A 21,705-nucleotide genomic window follows, 5' to 3' on the forward strand; every position below is an offset into this window, starting at 1 on the left:
CTTCAAAAAATATACTCAGTATCAACAGTTTATAAAATTCAACTCACACAGATACCTTTTATTTCTCGTTCATTCCAAACAAGCCCGGACATCACGTCTGGGAAGGTACAAAGTAACTCATATGCAAAAAATAAAAAAAAGACTCACTTCCCTTGTCGTTCCGTCCCCATCAATCCTCCTTTCAGATAAAATACAGCCTTTGACTCCTCACCCTCAGCAGCGTAAATTCCTCGGCAGTAAACAGAGCTTCTGCCCCTCCTTCTGAAGTATGTCCATGGATTTAAGCCTAATTATCTTCTTTAATCATGGAAATCCCCACCATGCAAGTTAGCGTCCGGGAGTTCCGACATTCCTCATAAGTGCTTCAGCCCAAGCCCCCCCCACTCCTTTAACAATCGGAGTGGGTTTGGGGGCATCGCGGGCCAGCGGCCCCTCTCCGTAACCCCCGGAGAGGTAGGGGGGTTGCCATTTACTCCCCTAGCAACCGCCAAATTCCTTATGAAGGTCGGAGGGATGGAAAACAGGTCAGCCATTCCTGCAGGCGGAAACGGGAACCAATCATAGACAGTTGTTATCCCATACTAAGAAGTTCTGAGTTTCCTAGTTAGACAAAACAGCAGGGCATAAATAGTATGCAACTAATTTATGATGAAAAAATGGAGTGGTATAAAACGATAGTTTTTCTTTTAGTATTCAGCGAGGTTTTATTTATTATTATTTTTAAGTCATTACACCTGGTTCCACTGAATTGTGGTTGGCACATACATAGGACTCCTTGGAGCCATTCCAAGGAATAAACCATTTGTTTGTGTCTATGTTTGTGTATTCTATGAAATATGGCCCACTTATTGACAGAACAAACACTCTCCTTGTGGATGGATTTACAAAGAGAGAGTGCCTGTTATATCTCTAAAAGATATTGCTGTAAAAATATTGCTGTACACAAAGCCATTCTTTTAAGCAGTGCTTGAACACAAGTACCTAACTGAATAGGGCATGGTTCTAATTAGGGGCATATTGAACTCCTTTTGAGGATCACTTCTTGCAGACTCTGTTGGTGGTGTCACTCAACTAAAACTGTGAATGGCAGGGAGGTGGGGACTGCCAGAGAGAGTTTATTCTGTACATTATGGGTTAACAAGCTCTTGCCTCATCTCTTATGTCAGCCTTCCCAACCTGGTGACATTCCCAACTTCCACCAGAACTGATCTTTCTGAAAATGGCAACTCAGAGTGTCTGGAAACATTAAAATATTCACTCATAGGTTTTCTTTTGTATTGTTGCTTGTTTATAATGTCTGTATCCAGCATTACTCTACCCCTCCCCTGATCCCTCTGAGACTTTGGCTGTTCTCTAGAATATGTTTTAGATCTGTTATGAAGAGTTGCAGTATTTGTTTTGGTTCAGAGCTGTAGGTGACTACCAGGAACATTATGTTATTTGTCTTATGTAGTTTGTGTTACAATAATTGTGTCCTAAGTATGTCTTGCTTTTGCAGTCTGGTGGCTTATGGTTGTATCTTAAATTAGAAATACGTCATATGTAAGGATCTTAGGATCATCAGAACAGACACAGTAATAAATTGCTTGGCTGTTGTACTACATAATGTTCCATGTGTCATGGATTATGGCTACTTGCACTGGGGTACAGATAGTCGCATCTTTCACAATAATAATGGTGTCTAGAAGATTTGTAAATTTCTTGGACTAGGAAAGGCTCAAACTAATAGGGAAGTGGAAGAAGGTGGAATATTTTTGGAATCTCTTGAGTGCTTCTGAAAATCACCACCTGACTCCACTAATATACCTCAGATATATTGATAACATATTAGTAGAGTGAAATTGTCATTTTTTTCAGGAAGTGATCTAAATTAGGTGACCCTGTATATTGAGGTGCCATGGTGACACCCATTTGGATCAATAATTTATCTATGAATTTAAAGTAGCTGTCTGTGAGGAGAAAAGTATCAAAGACTTGAAACCAGTCCTAAGTTTGTATCATTAAACCAGGACTTCATTTTAACTTAGCAAATACAAAAACTCATATATTTTCAAAACCCAGTCAGGTGTTTTTTTCTTTTTTCTTGAATTTAAGCAGTAGTACCATATTCTGGGTGTTGTGAAAAGCCTGTAATAAAAATGTGGAATTTCTCCTGCTAGATGAGAAGGTTGTGGGGGATGGGTGGGGAGAAATTCTTATCCAGACATCCTGCCTTCACAGATTTTCTTTGTGATAAAACAAGATTTGCCTAGCGAGAAACAGTTTTAGGTTCGGGTAAAATACAGGATGTAGCATGTAGTGTGGAACAACATTTGTTTAGTTCATGGCTGATAAATGACTAATGCAGCACATGGAAACTTGAAAAACTCTCCTGCTTAAGAAAACACGTGTGCTATTGTCCTCAGGGAAAATGGCTCTATTTCCAAACTTCCTAATGCAGGGAAGTCACAAGAGTTACCTCATGGCTGAATACAATTGAGCCCCAACTGAAATAATAATGCACCTTAGGCTCATCTGCATGGGGATCTTTTCATCTCACCCATCCTGCGTCCTCCCTCCAGTTATAGTCGTAGTTATAGCCCCTGCAGCCTATAGAAAATTATAAAGTTAGTTAACTGTAAGTAGGCATCTGTAGTTATGCCATACTGGAGGACTGTATGTAAGGATTATAGTCTGGTATTTGTGACCTTTTTAAAGAGAGAGCAAATTTACCATGGAATGCTCTTTTCTTTGCATTTTTGTAGACAAGCATTCTTCTGGATGTTCCATCACTTAATGAGATTGCAGCTCAGCACATCCTAGAATCCCCCCCCCCAAAAAAGTGTGTTGGGTCAGGATGTGATAAATTGCGATCTCAGTTTAAACCTAAATATTCAGAAGATTGGCTAAAAGCAGGCATCCCCAAACTTCGGCCCTCCAGATGTTTTGGACTACAATTCCCATCATCCCTGACCACTGGTCCGGTTAGCTAGGGATCATGGGAGTTGTAGGCCAAAACATCTGGAGGGCCGCAGTTTGGGGATGCCTGGCTAAAAGGATCAAATTACTGGGGAAAGTCAACTGATGATGCAGTCACTACCTCCAAAACTTAGCACGGAAACTGACCCTGTGTTTATGCTCAACATTTCCCTGGCTTGTACTATCAGAGTCTAGCCCTAGGTTCTTGATAATATGTCTCTGCTGACATATATTTTAAAGAGCCCTTAAGACAGGGTTTATTATATTTCTGCTGGAGAAGTTGTGCTAATAAAAACAATTAGTGCTTCCAATCTTCCTGGCAATGTAAACTCATTCAGGCATCCTGTGGTTTGACCCCTTGCCAAAATTTACTCTAACATTGCAGTGATTGTGTTTGGTTTAAATTTGTTCTGCATGGAGGTACAAAACAATGTGAACTGTTACCTTTCTAGCACACAATGTCTCACAGGCCAGGCCCAAGATATTTCGCTGCCGGAAGTGGAGCAGCAAATGGCACAAATCCCCTCCCCCACTGAGGCACCAGATCCCACAGACACCTCTCCCCCCTCCTTGACACTAAAAATACAGTAATAATAAATTAAACAACTAACAACTTGCTGCCCTTTCATAACACCCTCAGGTGACTGCCTCACTGTGCCTAATGGTATGGCTAGCCATAGCTTCTAGCATCACTTAAGGGATATCGTCAACGTGGTGAATTCATTAGGTTCCCCCCCCCATCCTTTTTGTGGTGAATATGCGCTTCCTACTCCTGCAGCCACACAATTACTGGATCTGCACTATATTCCTTGCTAGCTATATCCACTTTATATCACTTTTTGTGGCAGCTTCGTATAAATGAACATTTCCCAGAAGCTCTGGCATATTTCGGTGAGGGGTGGGGAGGGATCCTTGCTTTTATTACAGTGGGTTCACAGGTCTTATTATCAGAGTGATCTCAAGTATTATTTACCTTGGCATTAGAGTACCTCTTACTGTATACATGGAGAGGAACTGGAGGGCAACCATCCGTCAAATTGCTTCAAAATTCTACATGCTCAGCAGAAATTGTCAGTCAGTGGGATAAAATTGTCAGTCAGTGTGATGCAATGCCCTCATACTTTCCTCTTATCCGTAAACAATACAGTCCTTTTGCTAAAAATGATGCTGTGAATTTAGACTCCTTGTATCATCCATCATGGACGGATGGGTCTAGTTACGTAGAAGTTTGGGGATCAATTATTCTTCTTAATTTTATATATTCAGACCACCCCCCTCTTCTAACAGTATGAGGTGGCTTTTCCAGTTTGCTGTTAGCAGCCAAAGTTGCTCTGGTTAGCAAATGGAGCCATCTCCCTAGTGCCCTCAAAGTTTAGAGCAATGGGTAATAAATTGTTGGATGTAATGAGCATGTATCAGGTTCAAGCATCCCAAGTTCAATGTAAGCCTTCGTGTTTTATAACTCCTATTTAACATTTCTTTATTATCTAGCAGAACAGAAGGTAAAACCTTGCCACCCCATCCCAATGCAGATATATTTCCCTTTATTACATTCCTTAATAATAATTTAAGATCAGGTGTTAATATCAATGTGCCTTTTTCCACCTCATGGGACCCTCTTCCAGATAACAATGTTCACTTCATTTGAAGGCAGTCATGTGCAGGGAAGGTTTTGTTTGATGTTCAATGTTTTATTATGCTTCAATATATGCTGGAAGCCTCCCAAAATGGCTGGGCCAAGGCAGTCAGATGGATGGATAAATAATAATAAAATTATGATGATGATGATGATGGAATAGGACATCCCTATTTTCCTTTGGGGAAACGTTGGAGGGTATGCTATTGAATGAAGCTGTGGCTAATGCCGTGTGTACTCGGCTTCACAAACCAGTGGTGGGAATGTGCTGGAGCAAGAGCAAATGCCAATATGTACAGAGCATAAGAGTGTGCAGCAACAGCAGCGGTTTTCTGTCAAATGCAGAAGATGGTATAGGGAATGACTGCCCTGTCCTCTTTTTTTATGAATATACGTTTTCAAATTATGACAATATAGAGCCATCTATGTGCAATCAAGCCCTCCTACTAATGGTTGCTTTGATGCATATGCCATGTAAAGATTGCCGACAGGTTTAATAACACCTGTTGCGATTGGGGACATGGATGTGCTGTACATACAGTTGCAATCATCAGCCAGCTTCCTGCCAGAGCTGCTGGATGATCCAAGATTTATTCTTTTGAGGTTTAAGGCCCTGCGGGCTTTTCCGACTTGACAAGGTGCCCATTCCTGCATATAAAAGAAATGTGTGTGGAGAACACAAAGAGACCAGGTAGAATACACAGTGTCTATTTTTATCGGGGAGTACTTATTGATTGATATGGAACACAGTTTTTGACTTCTTTTTTAAAGAGTCACAAAAACCATGGGCCGCGGGTTATTTCCATTGCTGTTATGTACAAGGTGTACATAGTCATGGGCTTTAGAAAGGGACACTCTATAACATCAATGCAGGATATTCATGTGGCGTTTAATGGTATTGTGGTTGTTTTGTTTGCTTTTGCATATTTGTTCCTTCCCTCTGGCACTTAAGTTATATCTCAGCTAGAAATTCATATTAAACCCTTTGCAGGGTCTGGGCATCTTCTCCAGGAGAAAGCTTGACTTCTCCTCCTCCTCCCCATCATTCTTATGACTCAAAGCTGAGGTAGGCACACGTGCCCTAGGAAGAAGCACCGCTGCAAAATTATTCTCAAGCCTGGCACCCCAGAAGCCCCTTGGCCTCATAGCACAGTTCATGGAGTGTATCAAACACCAGAAACTACCATTTCACCGTCCTACATATCTCCAAAGCTATGCCTAGATTTGCCAACACTTCCTTTTTACAAGTTGGTGATTCTCCCAGGTGAAGCAGAGGGACCAAGCCAAAGCAGTACAAAGGTTTTAGTCAGGCACGTCACCTTGATGAATCATGGGCATTAGAAACAGAGCAGAGCTTGGTGGGTTGTGGGCAGAGGTGCAAGTGGTGGTGCCCAGCCTGGTGGAATCTAGTAGCTAGTAGGTGCAACCTGGCAATGTCAATAATGATCTCTTAGGCCAGGCATCCCCAAACTTCAGCCCTTCAGATGTTTTGGACTACAATTCCCATCTTCCCCCGACCACTGGTCCTGTTAGCTAGGGATCATGGGAGTTGTAGGCCAAAACATCTGGAGGGCCGCAGTTTGGGGATGCCTGTCTTAGGCTGGCTCCAAAAGTAACTAATTTTCAGGCTTCAGTTATCCCAGAATATGGTTTTACTAGTCAAATTAACAGTTTGACAGATGTTTAACAAGACTTGTCAAGTCCTAAATTACTTCTATCTGGAGGGAGGTGGTTAGGATACACGATAACATGCCAACACTGGCTTCCTCTTTCCTCTCCTGGGATCACATGTACTAGTTTTACATTATCTTACACCTTAATCATGGTGATGCAAGAAGCAGGAATCTTAAACATTTGCACAGGAACGACAAGCTGGCATGCCCCACTAAAGGATTTGGGGGGGGGGGCAATTTTAACTTCCAGTTGTGTAAAACCCCAGGATCACTCATATTTCCCCCTTTGTGATATTACATCTCTCCATGTAATTTGCTCTCTTGTTCATATTTGCGGGTTCTCCTTCATGGAGAGCACGTGTTGCGGTGGGGGCCAGCAAACTTCTCCTGAGTTGCCGGGGCGGGACTGTGAGTTGGCCACCGTTTTGATTGGACCCAGGTTGTTGTTGGGGAAAAGAGCATGTTGCCATGTTGTGAAGGACAGCCCCGGGGGATAAAAGGCAGGCACGTGGTTTGTTCCTCCTCTTTGGCTGCATGCTTCGGATCACCCGCCCTCCCTATTTTTAGGCCTCTGTGTTGACCTTGCTGTGCCTGTCATGGGGTAGTCTGCTTTTGGGGCAGGGGCCCGGTAGGAATTTTTCCATTTGGCTGATTGGCTGGTGCCATCTGGTTTTGCCTACTGAATAGGAAATAGTCACAACTTGTAAGGTTGGCGGTTAGGCATAGGTTATTTTGTTGGTTGTATGAGGGGTTGTGATTGACTGTGTCTGCCCCTTCAAGTTGATGCCGGTGTGTTGGGGAAATTCCGTTCAGGAATACAGGGGCTCGACATGCTCTGTCCGTAACCCCCGGGGCTGCGCGAGAGCCCCTGGGAGCCTGAAGGGAGAGGGGAGGGCCAGACACACCCGGCTCCCTGTCTCTCCCGAGAGGGTTTCCCCTGACTGACATAAGGTCAGTTCTGTCCTTAGGGGACAGTTGGTGAACCAATGCCTACGCAACCACTCACATATTTTGTATTTTAATAAAGTTGTGGCCAAATTCATGCCAAAAAACCAAAACAAAAATTCTGTCTGTGGTGTGAATTTATTTGAGGGGTGGTTTAGGGACCTCGACACGCAACTAAGACCCCAAACATTCCCAAGGCTACATGCACACTTATCAGAAAGCAAATGGCTGTGAACTGAGTGGAAAGGAATGCAGAGGACTTGCCTATCCATTTCAGCCTATGAAAGCTTTGTGCATGCTAGCTTGTAATGCTAGTAAATAAGGAAATGAAACAAGGAAACGTTGAGCTAAGTAAAGTACATTTGGAAGATATGCTCCAATATTAGGTGTACATTTGAGATACACTAGCGACTAGTACACACTGTTAAGAACTTAAGTGCTCTACCGATCAAACATGTGCTGCCCAAAGTCATAGGATTAAGCACTGGATTTTAATTGAATTGTTTATACTTTCATTATCTGGGAAATGGCATGCTCTCCCCCGCTTTTATTTGGGACGCAAATAGAAATTACTGAACTCTATCCCTCTTTCCTCAGCTCAATGTTATGTGAGATTAGAGATTTGTAAAAAAACAAAACAAAAGCAAAAACCCAGGACTCTCTTCTACAGAGTTTGCATTAAGGAGCCAAGAGCTGGAGAAGTCACAAGGTTCTAGGAACGTCAACTCTGATTTGGAGGATTCGGTGTAGAAAAGGTGAGAGATATGAACTCTAAACTCCAAATCAAATAGTAAACGTAAAGGGCAGGAGCTAAAAGTACAGTGGTACCTTGGGTTACATACGCTTCAGGTTACAGACTCCGCTAACCCAGAAATAGTACCTCGGGTTATCTCAGGATGAGAACAGAAGGAGAACAGAGGAGGGAAGAATGGATTGTGTAAATCCAAAGCTTGCTGCTGCCCGTTCCCTTAAGGAAAAAACATGGTATGTCACTGAATCTTACTTGAGCCATTCTTTTGAAAGTTACTACTGAGACCAGCTCATGATTTATGGTACCGGTCAAAGATGCCAACAAAACACACCTTGATAGGAGTAAAATGTCAATATTTCTATTGATTAGGATATCTTTATTTTCTTTATGCTCAGGCAGAATGCTTGGAAAACCTGGCCGTTTGGAAGTTGCAAATATATAATCAACCGACTGCAGGATTATTCTCTTTTACAAGCTTATACATTACATCAAAACTGCTAGAAAAATGCTTCAAGAGAGGAAACGATTCCACTTATGTCTGTTATATATAAGGAACAGAAGAGTTTCAGCATGAATTCACACAGAGCTTAGGATGAGATGTGCATAATTTGGTTTGTTGACCTTTGGCCAGTGCTTTGATAGCCATCTCCAGAGACAGATTCAGTTATGACATTTCTCTCCTGACAGCTTGTTTTTCATGAAAAATGAGGTAGGTAGATTAGCTTTTATAGCACATCGCCGTCGAGAACATATTGCGCCATGCAGTCAAATATGTTGCAAGAGGACGCGTTTGTGTTTTCATTTAGTTCGTGCAGCAGCAGCAGCAGAATTCTATCAGCAGCCAGGTCCCAGGAGTTCCCAAGGGTTTAAAAATGTTTTTAAAGAGTTAGTTTGGAAAAAAAAACCAAGAAGAAAGCACACAAAAGGTATGTCTTAAACATAGCTAGGCCCACATGGGAAAATATGATGCGGCTGGCTTTGCAGAAATGAAAAATCAGGATGCAAGAAAGGAGGTAGACCCTGCAAAAGAAGGCCAGGCATGTGAAACCTTCCTCAGCCCTCCCCCAACACACGTTTGAGAGCAACAGCTCTAAGAGGATTTGGAACTGGAGAAGGAAGTTTTGAAAAACCATAGAAAAGGAAGGAAAAACTCTATTTACTCACTGCTGATTGCACTTCCTGTTGTGACCTCTCAACGTTGTTTCATAACCTTCCAGGGGGTGGTAAAATCCTGAGCCAGAATAAAGAACAAGGTTTCTTCTTAGGACATCTTTAGACCTTATGCTAGCTCAGGCCTATTGGTGCCTGTATGTAAAGAGCTGCTACTTGAGTGGGTCAATAACTACTTGACTAACTCTCCCTATTTCTCCTTTCTGCCCCACTTAACTATACCTTCCTCAACCCCCAAAAAGGTCGAGTGGCTGCCTACAAAAGCCTGATGAGTGCCTTTCAAGTGGCAGTTATTTATGTATATGCCTTGTGACAGGCATGCTGGGAAATAAAGCCAGATCTCATTCTTCCCTCTTGAAAGGTACTTGGCACCCATTCCAGAGGTTCTGGCAGCGGATGGGCAGATGGGCCTCACAATGCAGTATGGCTCTGATGATTCTTAATAGGGTGGGAAAGAAGGTCAGAGTGCAGTACAGTACATAATATCTTACTGATTCTGCCTAATTGCAGGCTTACATTGGAAACCTGACCTCACCCTGTTATCTCTGCCCCTCCCTGAAATGATCTTCAATATAAAATTAATCGAAGCCGGAAAATGATGGGGTAGAAGCCTGGACCAAGGAGCCCTGAAGACCGAAACAGGAATACATTTGGCTCCCTCACTCCCTGTCCTTCCCATGGGAAAGGGCAGAAGCGGACTACTATAATCAATTAAACAAAAAGGAAAGCATTGTTGTATCATTATCATTACTGCATTTATGTCTCACCCTTCCTCCAAGAAAAAAGAAAGAATGGGAAATACCACAGTTATCACAACAACAATGAATCATTTATTATATTCACACACACACACACACACACACACACACACACACACCACCTTTCGTTTGCACACGCCCCCTATAGTCTCACAACAGCCCTGTAAAGTAGGTTAGGATGAGAGGCAGAGAGAGAGAGAGAGAGAGAGAGAGAGAGAGAGAGAGAGAGAGAGAGAGAGAGAGAAGCCTAAGCTATTAATGAGATAAATGTAAAACAGAAATTGCAAATACAACCCATGGCTGTTGTTGTTTTTTACAAGCACTCTGGGATTGGATTTAGGGGCTTGGATTGTCTGCTGCAGACTGTTTCCTCAACAATCCATCCAGCAGCTGAAACAAACTCCTTACGTATATTAGTGGTTCCCAAAACTTCCTCCCCAAGGACCCCTTGATGTTTGTTTAGGGTCTTGGCAGACCACTCTACAATTTCAACAGCAGGCAGAAAAAAATAATTATATGCTGCGCTGTATGATTTTTAATTGTATTTTTACAGTCACACTGTGGGCCGCCTGAATTGTAGCTCGCGGACTATTGGAGATCTGTGGGCCACTGTTTGGGAACCCCTGGTTTATATGGCATGAATATACATACAGACTTAAAGATCCTATTTTGCAAATGCATGCTGTATAAATAAGCTGCAAACACAACAAACAAACAAAACAAACAAACAAACAAACACAACAAACAAACAAATGGTTTTCGAAGGCTGAAGAAACAGAGGGGTGTGTGACCAAAAACAAAAATGCCACATTTGGAGAGCCATTTGACATGGCCGGCCCTGAAGGCACCCCATATTGTATCAGGAGAGGGGGCTACAAACATGCTGCTCTCGAATCAGACACTTCCCTTCCCCTGAATGGCTGGGTTATCATTTCCCTGTCAGCCACTGTTCCATCCAGATTACCACCCTCACTACCCAACCCAGCCTCACCTTTAAAAAGTACCGGTAACTCTGCACAGCTAGAATATATGAATACAGTCTATGCATGTGGCTTTTTGGACTGTGTACACATCTTGCATTTAAAGCTTGTTCCCCTCCCCCCACAAAAATAAAAGATCATGGGAACTGAAGTTTACCCTACCCAGAAGTACAATTACCAGCACCCTAAAGCTACGGTTCCCAAGAACCTTCGGTTGGGGGTGGTGGGGGTGGTTGTACTTTAAATGTAGAGTGTGAATGCCTAGATAGATCAATTGGTTAAGAGTGTGGTGCTGATAATGCCAAGGTTGTAGGTTGCTGGTTTGATCCCCGTGCTGGACAGCTGCATGTTCCTGCATGGCAGGGGGTTGGACTAGATGATCCCCAGAGTCCCTTCCAACTCTGCAATTATATGATTCTATGCTGCCTTGGGAAATAGGGTGGTGATGGCCTCAAACCTCCCTAGGCGTCTAACTCCTTTTGTGAAATGGTGAGGCTGGACTTCGGTTGCTTAGTTAGGAGGCTTGTGAAAGAACCCTGTTGCAGGAAATGAATGCAATCCCACACAGCCAGAAGCACACTATCAGATGTTGCTGTGTTGCCTAAGGGCAGGGTCTTGTGCTTGTGGCCTAACTGTGTGGTAGTAGAAATAAATGAGGCTGTTCTAGGATACCGCAGAGGAAAGGAGCCCTTGCCTTGGATGGCAGCTTAGCTTATTTATGCCTTGAGAAGAGTGTTAAGGAAAATAGGAAAGGCCTACAGCCATCCAGTATTACCATTCAAAAGAAGGAACTGAAAATGTGGGATTTGCACACATGTATATTAGAAAGTCTCACTGCACCCTGGACCTGGCAGCTGCATTTATTAGACTTTAGGATGAAGATAGGCACTTGTAGTAGGAGGGCAAAGAGCACTGTTAATGTAAACTTGCTTATTTGCATAAACTTGCATAAACCTCAGGTTTATGTAAACTTGACTTCTATAGAAACAGAACATCCTATTGTACTTTTATGCTTGGTTTTTCTATTATCCTGGTACCTGATCTTGTCTCTGTTATACCTGGCTTAATAGTTTAAGGAGGTTTCTGAGTGGAGGGAAATATGTCAGTGGACAGACGTGCCATTTAAAAAGTTCAATTTTCTGAACAAAACCAGAATAGTTCTTGGGTTTACAAAGTAATATAAGCATTGTGGCTTGGGGTGTTATTCGATTGCCAAGGCGAAAAAACAAAAAGGCAATTAATCTCTGAAGAGTAAGTTCGTGCGCATGCGTAAAACATGGATAATAATGTGCTATATTCGAAATTCTGTATTCCCAATTGAAAGCCCATCTCCCTTTCTACTGGAGTATTTTAAGCATTTCTAAATTCCATGTAGAATCCCCATGCGGAAGAGGCCAGTTCATTTCTACATTACTGAGGAATAATTTAAGATCAAGTAAACTAAAAGTATCAGTTACGGGAATGTTTACAAAGTGAACCCAAGTGGATTAAGTACCAGGGACACACCCACACTGCAAACATGATGTCAACTGAGTAATAAAGTCTCCTTGGGAACAGCAGCGAAGGAGCTGCAATAAAATACGGGATAGGATCAGAAGTACGGTATGCATTATGAATACTTCTTTCTGAACTACAGCAGCAGCAAGAAACCATCTCTGATGTTTGCAGGCAGTTTATTAGGCAATATTTATAATACAAATATATATTTGGATGCTTGTGAGCTCTGCTTAGGCACCTTAAGTAATCACAACTGCATGCACTGGAGCGTATTTTCAAAACTAGCTTTGCACAGATGTGGTGGGGGAAGGGGAAGAGTTGCACTGGGAGACCTAGCCAACCCAAAGCTTAATTTGTGCAAGGGATAGTGTGTAGAGGAGAATGCCTCTGTGCATGTTCAAAGTAGTTTTCTATCACTCATAGATACATCTAGGATTGGAGGGAAGAATGTCTAGGTCATAAGGTGTGACAGCCAGGAAGTATGGCGTGACCTTTTCTCTTGCTGTGGAAATTAAGCAGTGCCCTTATCTTGCTTTGCAGTGCCTTAGAATCAAATAATAGTCGTAAAGTTGGAAGGGACCCTGAGGTGCAAGGCCCTGCAATGCAGGAATACGCAGCTGTCCCATACAGGGCTTGAACCTACAACCTTGGCGTTATCAGCACCATGCTCTAACCAGCAGAGCTATCCAGCCTTGTCATGTTCTTTGCAAACATAAAGGCTGAAGGTTCAGGGCAGCTTTGTCTTCATTTGTGTGTGTAGCCACTAATCAAGTTGGTTTGTGGCCACTTGAATTTGGAGCCACACAGAAGCTATTGGTGTAAAGTTCATAGTTGTAGTGATTTTCACCCTGCCATTGGTGTGAGTGGCACAGCAGGGTGGGGAGACACCCCACACACACACCACATGAATTGCATTTCAGACAACTGAGTCAACCGTACAACATTTTGGAGTCTTGAACCAGGGAACAAAAAGTTATATGGAGGTTTCCCGTACCTGCAACTAGAAAGTATCAGAACTAGCCCTACCATTAGACAAAGTGAGGCAGCTGCCTCAGGCAGCATATGCTGGGGGGGCAGAAATGGCAGCCCCTGGGCCCTGGCTATTCCTCCTAGGTCCGAAAGAAATCCCCCTCTGTTGGAGGACAGAGGCTTGCATACAACAGAGTCTGTCCAGGAGGCCTTGCTGCCTTCAGTGCAGTACAGGATGCAATCCTATCACCACATTACAGTAAGAATCAGCTGTTGGTCCAGCTGGCTTCTGTATGTGAGATATGGAGAAGAAGTCTTCTTGTCCTTTGCCTCAGGCAGCAAAATGTCTTGGGCCAGCTGGAAAGTGCTATGATCTTCCTACCTCACTATGCTACTGTACTTCTTATGGATTAGCTACAGTTACATCCATCTGTCACTTCAGAAAGCAAAAGTCTGCTCAGTTCCTTTTTATTTTAAGGCTCCAGAGAAGATCATCGTGCTCCTTTGTCCCCTGAGTGCGTGAGAAGCACATCAGTGATGGGAACAAGAAAATTCATGACTCCTGCCTTGACCGAACATGTTCCTGTGATTGGCTGATTTTTCACACGTTCCCACAAAAAAACATGCCATTTGACACACTGCTGATCTGACAACTGCATTTTGCTTACTTCCATGACTCAAGGCAGCCCATATTCTGTAATGAAGCTAAATCAGTCAGTGACAAACTATTCCGTGGCTTATTGTATAGGGTTGAATATATACTGTGGTCTCATTTGTTCCATGAAGGCACACAGCATGTCAGGGCCAAGGCTGGGGGTTCCTCCCTATAGGTTAAGGATGAAGAAGCTGGGTAAAGATACCCAAAATGTTATGTACTGACATTCATGGGCTCTGGAATGTCCTGCCCTGGGACATTCATTTGGCTATCTCCCTTATTTTTTTAATTTATTTTATTTTTTTAAAAGGTTATCCTTCAGTGATAATCTCTCAGGGAAACAGGGAAAAAACAATAAGAAAGCATCAATATAATACCACAATAATCTGCACAAAAATCCAGCACCTAAATTCAGCTGAACAGATAAAGCTAGCATTATAAGCTAGTTTATATGTCACATTGTGATAGAGTACCCAGATAAATAAACATGTCCTTGCCTGGTGCTGGAAAGGGAACAAAGGGCAAACTTCCCTGGGAAGGGCATTCCATGGAAGCCATGTACTATAAGTATGTCCTCCTCTCTCCAGTCACCATTCACCGCCCACCTATTTTCACAGGATAGTGGGGTGGTCCATAGGACAGCCTCAGATACTGAAAGCCTTAGGGCCAGGATGCCTTAAGGACTGCCACCCACCAAAGGACCTGGCCTACTTTCTGAAATAATCTGTAGACCTCTGTTTTCCTGCTGCTATCAATGAATCTGACTCTAATTAAGCCGTGTTGTTGCGTGCCGAGGCACCAAGAGGACCCCCCAATAACTCACACAGACATCATAATTTTTGTTAAGGTTTTTGGCATTAAAATTTGGCCACAACTTTTTTATTAAAATACAATCAATTAAATGTGAGTGGCTGCTTAGTCATTGGTTCCCAGCCATCTGTCTCCCGCCTGGGACAGATCTGACTCCCTCTAGCCTAGTAGGGGAGTCAGTAAGTAAGCACCCCCTGAGAGAGGACGGGGCAGGGGGCACAAGCCCTTCTTTGTCCTCTCCCCAGATGCTCCCCGAGGCTCATGCGTGGTCCTGACCCCTAGCGGGGATAAACAGACAAACATGTGGAGCCCGGGATTCCTTTAACGGAATACTTCTATATGGCAGCAGCAATCACATGAGGGTCAGGCCCAGCCAAAATCCGTACCCCTCGACCAATTATTTGAACCAATGACTAACCGCAACCTTACAAGTTGTGACTAATTGCAGTATGGTAGGCAAAAACCACCTGACACCAGCCAATCAGTCAAATGGCAAAATTCCTACCAGGCCCCTGAATACAGGCAACCACCTAGACAGGTACTGCAAGGTCAAGCAAAGGGGCCTAAATAAAGCGGAGGGTGGGCGGGAGATTCGAAGCGAGCAGCAAAGAGATAGCACAAACTGCTCCTTCAGCTTAAACCAAGCAAGGGCTGTCAATCAACAAATTGCAACAAGGAAAAATCCCCAGCAACAATTAAACCACCAATCAAAGCCAATATCAGACCCACCCCCCAAGGCCCTGGGTCGTCTTGTTAGCCCTGCCGCAACCCATGCTCTCTCCTATGGAGAGAACCTGCTATGTGAACAGCTGGGGGAGAAGTGCTGAGAAATTGCACCACAAAAAACCCCTCCCTTGATTTACTGGACTGCACATCACACAAACACGCACACCTTGGGGGTACAGTGGTACCTTGATTCTCAAGTCCGTTCAACTCCCAAAACCATTTGACAAACAAGGGGCGGCTTCCGATTGGCTGCAGGAGCTTCTTGCACTCAAGCAGAAGCTGTGTCAGATTTTTGGCTTCTGAAAAACGTTTGCAAACTGGAACATTTACTTCCAGGTTTGCGGCATTCGGGAGCCGATTTGTTCGGCAACTAAACCGTTTGAGAACCAAGGCACCACTGTACAGTGGTACCTCGGTTTATGAACACAATTGGTTCCGGAAGTCTGTTCATAAACTGAAGCGTTCATAAACTGAAGCGAACTTTCCCATTGAAAGTAATGGAAAGTGGATTAATCTGTTCCAGATGGTCCGCGGAGTACTTAAACTGAAGCGTTCATAAACTGAAGCGAACTTTCCCATTGAAAGTAATGGAAAGTGGATTAATCCGTTCCAGACGGGTCCGTGGAGTACTTAAACTGAAGCGTTCATAAACTGAAGCATGGGTGTAATTGCTTCCGGAAGTCTGTTCATAAACTGAAGCGTTCATAAACTGAAGCGAACTTTCCCATTGAAAGTAATGGAAAATGAATTAATCCGTTCCAGATGGGTCTGCAGTGTTCATAAACCGAAAATTCATAAACCGAGGTGTTCATAAACCGAGGTTCCACTGTATAATTGAATTACCTTTTGCCCCTCATTAAACAAACATTTACAATGCAGAAAAACCTTTAAAAACCCCATATTTTTATGCGTTTCACTGCAGCAAACTTCCTGTGCAAGGTATTTGGTGTGTGGGTGTGAATGCACATGCAGTCATACACAGCAATAAGCAGTCACACTGCAATTTTGTTTTCCGTTGCCTGAATCAAATACAAGCATAAACTCCTGTTTACTTTGGTTGCTTTATAGGTATAATTGAAATGTACAATTTCTCAGATGTAATTATCCACATCTAATGGGCATGGATCATCTTTCACCTTTTACCCACCAGCCCTTGTTGTCAGCAGATGTCTCAAGGACAATGCAATCAATTGATGGGGGAAGTGAAAGAGAGAGACTGGTAGGGAGACTCTCTCCTTTTACCTCAGAGCGAGGTGCAAGTTTCTGTTCTTTTGTCTGCTAGATACAGTTGCAGAAATGGATGAGGCCGCAACTGTGAAACCACTGTACTCGCCTGCAATTTCATTAATGTGGCTCATTGTGCTTCGCGCCTACTAGAGAATAAAATGTGATGGGTATGCGAGTGAGCTACACACGGTGCCTTTCTGACAATTATGATTCATGAAGCCTCCAAGTTGAGGAGGAGATCGGAGCACTGGGAAAGCCAAATAGGCGAGGGAAAGCACTAACCTCTCACATTTTGAGTGATTGGGCACAGTAGCAGCCGCCACCCCCCGCCCGTGCTGCTTACTCAAGACAAAACATAGTAAGTGTGCATAGAATTCCAGCCTGAAAGGTTAACTAATTCACTGAGCTCATCCTATGATCTCTATATTATCCTCCTTCCCACAACCCACTTCTCCCACCGTGAAGTGTCAACCATAGGACATCAATCAGGGGCATTTGTGTTGTGCATGCTTGAATTTTACAGTCTAGCTTACTTCACAGGGTGGCTGTGACTCAAACTGAGTTTGTTGCCAAGGGATTTTGGGAGATGATTTATAATGAGACAAAGAAAATATTTAAGGTGACTCTTCCCAAAAGAAAAGCAGCCTTTCTCTTAGGGATAACTGGGGTAGATGAACCAAAACAGTAGATGAATATATATTTTTATATGCAAAAACTGCAGCGAGAATACTATACGCACAAAAATGGTGAGATGCGGTGGTACCTACTAAAGAAGACTGGCAGCTGAAATGGATGGAATATGCTGAATTGGTACCGTTCCCCCTATTTTAAGATGTAGTCATAAAATAAGCCATAGCAGGATTTTTAAGCATTCAAGGAATATAAGCCATACCCTGAAAATAAGACATAGTGATAGGCGCAGCAGCAATGCTGGTCGCGGCAGGAGGAGGAGGAAAAAAATAAGACATCCCCTGAAAATAAGCCATAGTGTTGTTGTTTTCTGAGGAAAAATAAATATAAGACGGTGTCTTAATTTTGGAGAAACACGGTAAGTTTATAAGTAGCATTAGAGATCAGGATGAGGCAGACTTTAAGGAAGAGTGGAAAATGTTTGTGTATTGTTTAAAAATATATATTGTAAACATGTTAAAATGCAAGTAGGCTTTGAATAGCAGTAAAATTGTTTCTGAGAAAATTGTGGTGGAGATAAGGTGTAGAATAACTATAATAGGCAGCAATATTTGGAATTTTGGTGGGAGGGGAAGTCCAATGTTAACCGACTGTTAATTGGAAAATGATGTTATATCTATCTATCATCTATATCCATCTATCATCTATTCATCTATCTATCTATCTGTCTATGAACGAAGTGGGTGTGGGGTAACCATTTCCCTTGCCCTGAGCTCTTTGGAGAAAAGGGTTCAGGGGATGAGATGTAACAAAATTAAGTAAGGTCAGTGAGATCACAATTACTGCTTTGCTGCTGGAAAAGGTTTTGGAATGAAGGACAACTCCAACTGGGTTTTTCACCCTCACGGAATTCATTAACTCATGAAATATTAACTTCTGCTTGACAAGAGTTCAGCAATCAAAAAACAATTCTGTTGAGATGGCTTCTTTTGAAATTGCAGCTCGAAAGGTACTCTGTGTTCTTGCTTGACAGTGTTAGATGTTCTCTTGCTTTGCAAAGAGAGAACACATGGTTAGCCGTTTCTTTCCCGTGCTGAACATGTCATATGAGGAGTTAAAGCTGTGGCTGGTACGTATATAGAACGACACAGCAGCAGAGGGAGGCGGGAGAGAATGTAGTTCCCTTTTCCTTGGGCTTTGCAGAATACTCTGCGCAGTATTCTTAATTGATTGTTATAAGCAGAGAATTTCCGCGGGCTGAGCCATGAGCTGCATTTAAATAAGAAGCTTTTGCCTCCTCTTTTCAGACCTTATATTCTTGAGTACGCTCTGGCAGCCTTCCAAAACAGTGCTTGAAATTCCAAAATGAAATTTCATTTCCGGATCTCCACTTACTGGCATCCTGGGGAAAACGGTTAGAGGTGAAAAGGTTGTTGGGGGGGGGGGGTTGGAGAAACAGGACACAAAGGCGTGGCAGCCTTTGAGCATTTAAGTGGCATAGCTCAGATAAATCTGCAGCATAATCGACCAAAGGATGTCGGGAAAGGTATGGGAAGCTGCCTCTGTTGCTTTTCTGCAAGTCTTATGCACGGAGAGAAAAGAACAACCCTAGGAGAAGCAAGACCCGGCTCCCACGCGGCTTGCTGGAAACCAAATGTTACAATGAAGAAACATCCAGGATTGATTCATTAAGAGGCGGAAAAGCCTCCCCCATGCCTAAGAACGAACCCTATAATTCAAACATAGCTAGGGTTGCCAGCTTCCTTGCTGCTCTCAGGCCGCTGAACATCCAGACGCTTAGGAGAGGCAACTTTTGGGAAAGAGGAAGATGTCTGGAGCTGAGGCCAGACCCCTGGTCTACCAAGTTCAGTATTGTTTTCTCTCATGACTGATAGTGTGGCTCTGAGTTACAAGACAAGTCTTTCTTCCCCTTGCCTGAAGCGGGGCCCACCTTTTGCTTGCTAAAGTTGTGCTCTAAAACTGAGCAGCAGCAGCCTCTTTCCTTCCCACCCTTCTCTTCCAGCTTCCACAAAATTTGCAGGGCCCTCAGGAAAACCCTTAAGCCATCACAGCTTCCCACTTTGTCATGCAGAATCCTGATTTCCCACCTTTGTTGAGGTATGCTAACCAGAAATGGATTCACATTGGGGGGAAGAGAGAGTTGCCAACTGAGGCTACCCTTCCTTTGCCACCATTCCTGAGAGTCGGAGAAGACTGGGTGGCGGGGAAGAAGGAAGAGTCTTGTGTCAGGTCCAAGGGAGGGAGCCAAGCCGGCCAGCCAGTGGAGCAGCAGCAGTAGCGGGAAGAGGAGGAGGTGGAATGGGGAATGAGGCAAGGGGGACTCTGCTGCCACTGTCCCCACTATGGGAGGCTGCAACTCTCTGGCCGGATGGGGCCCCAGCCACCCAGCCATGTCAAATAGAAACAAGAAGGAGAAGGTCAGGCTTGAAGAGAAAGCAGTGGTTGGAGGGGAGACCTGGGCACCAGCAGGGCCTGGGTTGGTGGGGTGGGGGAGAAGGGTGTAGCTGGTAGGGTACAGGAAGGCTTGTGGGATTGCTGTTTGATTGGGGGGGGCAAAAAGGTTATGGGTTGGTGCTGGATCTAGCTGGGCTTCAGGCGGGTTGCCTGTATCATGAAAACTTTAAGAAAAATATTTATGTGCAACAACAAAACAAAAAGTGCCCCCCCCCCAAACCCAGCAGTGATATTGATGTAGAATAATAGACTATTTTCATCTGAGGAATATTGGAGGGTATTTCTTCATGCCTGGAAAAGTTCCATTTCCTCCCAGCCCCAGCATGTCTCTGTGTAGGTTTAGCACAAGACATGGTTCTAACCCAATTAACCTTCCAAGACCTTTTACCAATATCCATCTTTAGATTGACATAAGCTGCAGATTGGGTTTAAAACCATGATCACCTGCCAGAAACTTATTTTACATTACTGTTCGCACATCCAACAGTTGAAGAGGAGAACTGTGTGACTCCAATGCTTATATGCCACATTGTGAACTTTAGTTGGTGCTAATGAATGTGTTGTTTTACTGCTTTGGCTTGCTTTCAGCATGCCTGAATTCTGTTAAAGGTGCGCCACAGCAAGGTCAATAAAAAGGCAGTAGTCTGGGTTACACCACAGCAGGATTATTTGCAAGAATGCGGCATAATTTGTTAGCAAGAGGATTAGACTAGCCGAGGTATAAAATTTGGCAGTATTATTCTGAACCTCATGTCCGCTTGATGGACAGTTAATTGATTTCCTCTTGAAATAGTGGATGGGCTTGATATTTTAGAGGCCTGGTTCTATGTGCGTAGTTATGATTGAAGGTGAAAGAGAGAAGCCCTTGAATATGGTAGAGTGCACTTTTAATTGGTAGATCTGCAGGAAACAGACAGACTTTCTGGGAACTTCCTGTTTTCTGCGCTTCTCTGCAGCCTGCGCTAAATGAGTCATTGGTGGTTTGCAAAGTCACTTGGTTAAAGAAGGCTCTGCAGCCAGCACTGCTGCAGGGTTTCTGAGCTGGTGGCAATGTCTAGGGTAGATTCATTCCTTGATCCAGGCCAGGATTCCTGAGTGCTCTGGCCTAAGCATAGACTGGTCCACTCAAGGAATTTACAGAGCATTCTGGAAGGAAGAACACCAGTCGGGTATGTAACTGTGAGCAACGGAAGTAAAAGAAATCTCTTAATTTAACAACCATAGTCTCAGGGCTTATCCACACTTTACACTTTGCAGCTTTGCACAGATGATAATGTCTCTAACATTAGTCAGGCACATGATACATGGACCTGAGGCACAATGCGCAGCCAATGCCAGTTCCATACGTCAGCCTTGCTTCTGGCTGTTTTGACATTACAAATACTTTGTGTCTTTAGTTAGCCCAGCAGCACCAGCCCCACCCTTCCTGAATTGCATCTTTAAAATGTAAGTTGGAAGAGAGTTACAGAGAAATTGGCTCTGGATTTTCGTTGCACTTTTACCCATCCCTTTCCTATACAGTCAAACCTTGGTTTACACCTACTTCGGTGAGTGACCGCTTCAGCAAGTGACCGCCACAGACCCGGAAGTGTTTACATCCGGGTTCTGCGGTGTCGGATGCACAGACACGATCTGCGCAGCTTGCACATGCGCAGAAGCAATCTGCGCAGTGCGTGCGCAGAAGCGCTCTATTCGCGCACGCGCAGAAGCGTGCCTTTGGCGAGCGACCGCTTCAGTAAGCGACCGCCTCCGCGGAATGGATTGCGGTCGCAAACCGAGGTACCACTGTATAGTGGAACCTCGAGTTGCGAACCTGATCCGTGCTGGAGGCACGTTCGCAACCCG

General features: G+C 43.7%; 1 long non-coding RNA gene across 1 annotated transcript in view; it reads right to left on the reverse strand.

The window, feature by feature from the left end:
• LOC118084646 (uncharacterized) overlaps nucleotides 1-21,705 on the reverse strand; it is a 251,499-nt gene that overhangs the window by 73,714 nt on the left and 156,080 nt on the right. Inside the window, exon 8 of the long non-coding RNA XR_004692539.3 lies at nucleotides 9,128-9,194. This is a non-coding gene — a long non-coding RNA (uncharacterized LOC118084646). The remainder of the gene's footprint in view (nucleotides 1-9,127; nucleotides 9,195-21,705) is intronic.

Source organism: Zootoca vivipara, chromosome 4 (assembly GCF_965207765.1).
Source record: "Zootoca vivipara chromosome 4, rZooViv2.hap1.1, whole genome shotgun sequence".
Lineage (NCBI taxonomy): Eukaryota > Metazoa > Chordata > Lepidosauria > Squamata > Lacertidae > Zootoca > Zootoca vivipara.